The sequence below is a fragment of the Pseudophryne corroboree genome, unplaced genomic scaffold (genome assembly GCF_028390025.1).
Source record: "Pseudophryne corroboree isolate aPseCor3 unplaced genomic scaffold, aPseCor3.hap2 scaffold_2584, whole genome shotgun sequence".
NCBI classification, from domain to species: Eukaryota; Metazoa; Chordata; class Amphibia; order Anura; family Myobatrachidae; genus Pseudophryne; species Pseudophryne corroboree.
The window spans coordinates 10,479-15,623 of NW_026969243.1; positions in this window are offsets into that span (position 1 = coordinate 10,479).

Here is a 5,145-nt window from a genome sequence, read left to right on the forward strand (position 1 = left end):
ATTTTCATTCTAGTGTCTTTAGTTTGGGAGAAAAATGCAAAGGTACAATACAGCTTTTCCTTGCCGATATCTCTCTTTTGCAAAGAGATAGGCATTGGAAAATTCAGGGCTATAACGTGTAGATGAAGCACTAACAGGAGGCTTTAAAATTTTCATTCTAGTGTCTTTCGTTTGGGAGAAAAATGCAAAGGTACAATACAGCTTTTCCTTGCCGATATCTCTCTTTTGCAAAGAGATAGGCATTGGAAAATTCAGGGCTATAACGTGTAGATGAAGCACTAACAGGAGGCTTAAAAATTTTCATTCTAGTGTCCTTCGTTTGGGAGAAAAATGCAAAGGTACAATACAGCTTTTCCTTGCCAATATCTCTCTTTTGCAAAGAGATAGGCATTGGAAAATTCAGGGCTATAACGTGTAGATGAAGCACTAACAGGAGGCTTTAAAATTTTCATTCTAGTGTCTTTCGTTTGGGAGAAAAATGCAAAGGTACAATACAGCTTTTCCTTGCCGATATCTCTCTTTTGCAAAGAGATAGGCATTGGAAAATTCAGGGCTATAACGTGTAGATGAAGCACTAACAGGAGGCTTAAAAATTTTCATTCTAGTGTCCTTCGTTTGGGAGAAAAATGCAAAGGTACAATACAGCTTTTCCTTGCCGATATCTCTCTTTTGCAAAGAGATAGGCATTGGAAAATTCAGGGCTATAACGTGTAGATGAAGCACTAACAGGAGGCTTTAAAATTTTCATTCTAGTGTCCTTCGTTTGGGAGAAAACTGCAAAGGTACAATACAGCTTTTCCTTGCCGATATCTTTCTTTTGCAAAGAGATAGGCATTGGTAAATTCAGGGCTATAACGTGTAGATGAAGCACTAATAGGAGGCTTTAAAATTTTCATTCTAGTGTCCTTCGTTTGGGAGAAAAATGCAAAGGTACAATACAGCTTTTCCTTGCCGATATCTCTCTTTTGCAAAGAGATAGGCATTGGAAAATTCAGGGCTATAACGTGTAGATGAAGCACTAACAGGAGGCTTTAAAATTTTCATTCTAGTGTATTTCGTTTGGGAGAAAAATGCAAAGGTACAATACCGCTTTTCCTTGCCGATATCTCTCTTTTGCAAAGAGCTAGGCATTGGAAAATTCAGGGCTATAACGTGTAGATGAAGCACTAATAGGAGGCTTTAAAATGTTCAATCTAGTGTCCTTCGTTTGGGAGAAAAATGCAAAGGTACAATACAGCTTTTCCTTGCCAATATCTCTCTTTTGCAAAGAGCTAGGCATTGGAAAATTCAGGGCTATAACGTGTAGATGAAGCACTAACAGGAGGCTTTAAAATTTTCATTCTAGTGTCTTTCGTTTGGGAGAAAAATGCAAAAGTACAATGCTGCTTTTCCTTGCCAATATCTCTCTTTTGCAAAGAGATAAGCATTGGAAAATTCAGGGCTATAACGTGTAGATGAAGCACTAACAGGAGGCTTTAAAATTTTCATTCTAGTGTCCTTCGTTTGGGAGAAAAATGCAAAGGTACAATACAGCTTTTCCTTGCCAATATCTCTCTTTTGCAAAGAGATAGGCATTGGAAAATTCAGGGCTATAACGTGTAGATGAAGCACTAACAGGAGGCTTTAAAATTTTCATTCTAGTGTCTTTCGTTTGGGAGAAAAATGCAAAGGTACAATACAGCTTTTCCTTGCCGATATCTCTCTTTTGCAAAGAGATAGGCATTGGAAAATTCAGGGCTATAACGTGTAGATGAAGCACTAACAGGAGGCTTAAAAATTTTCATTCTAGTGTCCTTCGTTTGGGAGAAAAATGCAAAGGTACAATACAGCTTTTCCTTGCCGATATCTCTCTTTTGCAAAGAGATAGGCATTGGAAAATTCAGGGCTATAACGTGTAGATGAAGCACTAACAGGAGGCTTTAAAATTTTCATTCTAGTGTCCTTCGTTTGGGAGAAAACTGCAAAGGTACAATACAGCTTTTCCTTGCCGATATCTCTCTTTTGCAAAGAGATAGGCATTGGTAAATTCAGGGCTATAACGTGTAGATGAAGCACTAATAGGAGGCTTTAAAATTTTCATTCTAGTGTCCTTCGTTTGGGAGAAAAATGCAAAGGTACAATACAGCTTTTCCTTGCCGATATCTCTCTTTTGCAAAGAGATAGGCATTGGAAAATTCAGGGCTATAACGTGTAGATGAAGCACTAACAGGAGGCTTTAAAATTTTCATTCTAGTGTATTTCGTTTGGGAGAAAAATGCAAAGGTACAATACCGCTTTTCCTTGCCGATATCTCTCTTTTGCAAAGAGCTAGGCATTGGAAAATTCAGGGCTATAACGTGTAGATGAAGCACTAATAGGAGGCTTTAAAATGTTCAATCTAGTGTCCTTCGTTTGGGAGAAAAATGCAAAGGTACAATACAGCTTTTCCTTGCCAATATCTCTCTTTTGCAAAGAGCTAGGCATTGGAAAATTCAGGGCTATAACGTGTAGATGAAGCACTAACAGGAGGCTTTAAAATTTTCATTCTAGTGTCTTTCGTTTGGGAGAAAAATGCAAAAGTACAATGCTGCTTTTCCTTGCCAATATCTCTCTTTTGCAAAGAGATAAGCATTGGAAAATTCAGGGCTATAACGTGTAGATGAAGCACTAACAGGAGGCTTTAAAATTTTCATTCTAGTGTCCTTCGTTTGGGAGAAAAATGCAAAGGTACAATACAGCTTTTCCTTGCCAATATCTCTCTTTTGCAAAGAGATAGGCATTGGAAAATTCAGGGCTATAACGTGTAGATGAAGCACTAACAGGAGGCTTTAAAATTTTCATTCTAGTGTCTTTCGTTTGGGAGAAAAATGCAAAGGTACAATACAGCTTTTCCTTGCCGATATCTCTCTTTTGCAAAGAGATAGGCATTGGAAAATTCAGGGCTATAACGTGTAGATGAAGCACTAACAGGAGGCTTAAAAATTTTCATTCTAGTGTCCTTCGTTTGGGAGAAAAATGCAAAGGTACAATACAGCTTTTCCTTGCCGATATCTCTCTTTTGCAAAGAGATAGGCATTGGAAAATTCAGGGCTATAACGTGTAGATGAAGCACTAACAGGAGGCTTTAAAATTTTCATTCTAGTGTCCTTCGTTTGGGAGAAAACTGCAAAGGTACAATACAGCTTTTCCTTGCCGATATCTCTCTTTTGCAAAGAGATAGGCATTGGTAAATTCAGGGCTATAACGTGTAGATGAAGCACTAATAGGAGGCTTTAAAATTTTCATTCTAGTGTCCTTCGTTTGGGAGAAAAATGCAAAGGTACAATACAGCTTTTCCTTGCCGATATCTCTCTTTTGCAAAGAGATAGGCATTGGAAAATTCAGGGCTATAACGTGTAGATGAAGCACTAACAGGAGGCTTTAAAATTTTCATTCTAGTGTCCTTCGTTTGGGAGAAAACTGCAAAGGTACAATACAGCTTTTCCTTGCCGATATCTCTCTTTTGCAAAGAGATAGGCATTGGTAAATTCAGGGCTATAACGTGTAGATGAAGCACTAATAGGAGGCTTTAAAATTTTCATTCTAGTGTCCTTCGTTTGGGAGAAAAATGCAAAGGTACAATACAGCTTTTCCTTGCCGATATCTCTCTTTTGCAAAGAGATAGGCATTGGAAAATTCAGGGCTATAACGTGTAGATGAAGCACTAACAGGAGGCTTTAAAATTTTCATTCTAGTGTATTTCGTTTGGGAGAAAAATGCAAAGGTACAATACCGCTTTTCCTTGCCGATATCTCTCTTTTGCAAAGAGCTAGGCATTGGAAAATTCAGGGCTATAACGTGTAGATGAAGCACTAATAGGAGGCTTTAAAATGTTCAATCTAGTGTCCTTCGTTTGGGAGAAAAATGCAAAGGTACAATACAGCTTTTCCTTGCCAATATCTCTCTTTTGCAAAGAGCTAGGCATTGGAAAATTCAGGGCTATAACGTGTAGATGAAGCACTAACAGGAGGCTTAAAAATTTTCATTCTAGTGTCCTTCGTTTGGGAGAAAAATGCAAAGGTACAATACAGCTTTTCCTTGCCGATATCTCTCTTTTGCAAAGAGATAGGCATTGGAAAATTCAGGGCTATAACGTGTAGATGAAGCACTAACAGGAGGCTTTAAAATTTTCATTCTAGTGTCCTTCGTTTGGGAGAAAACTGCAAAGGTACAATACAGCTTTTCCTTGCCGATATCTCTCTTTTGCAAAGAGATAGGCATTGGTAAATTCAGGGCTATAACGTGTAGATGAAGCACTAATAGGAGGCTTTAAAATTTTCATTCTAGTGTCCTTCGTTTGGGAGAAAAATGCAAAGGTACAATACAGCTTTTCCTTGCCGATATCTCTCTTTTGCAAAGAGATAGGCATTGGAAAATTCAGGGCTATAACGTGTAGATGAAGCACTAACAGGAGGCTTTAAAATTTTCATTCTAGTGTATTTCGTTTGGGAGAAAAATGCAAAGGTACAATACCGCTTTTCCTTGCCGATATCTCTCTTTTGCAAAGAGCTAGGCATTGGAAAATTCAGGGCTATAACGTGTAGATGAAGCACTAATAGGAGGCTTTAAAATGTTCAATCTAGTGTCCTTAGTTTGGGAGAAAAATGCAAAGGTACAATACAGCTTTTCCTTGCCAATATCTCTCTTTTGCAAAGAGCTAGGCATTGGAAAATTCAGGGCTATAACGTGTAGATGAAGCACTAACAGGAGGCTTTAAAATTTTCATTCTAGTGTCTTTCGTTTGGGAGAAAAATGCAAAAGTACAATGCTGCTTTTCCTTGCCAATATCTCTCTTTTGCAAAGAGATAAGCATTGGAAAATTCAGGGCTATAACGTGTAGATGAAGCACTAACAGGAGGCTTTAAAATTTTCATTCTAGTGTCTTTCGTTTGGGAGAAAAATGCAAAGGTACAATACAGCTTTTCCTTGCCAATATCTCTCTTTTGCAAAGAGCTAGGCATTGGAAAATGCAGGGCTATAACGTGTAGATGAAGCACTAACAGGAGGCTTTACAATTTTCATTCTAGTGTCTTTCGTTTGGGAGAAAAATGCAAAGGTACAATGCTGCTTTTCCTTGCCGATATCTCTCTTTTGCAAAGAGATAGGCATTGGAAAATGCAGGGCTAT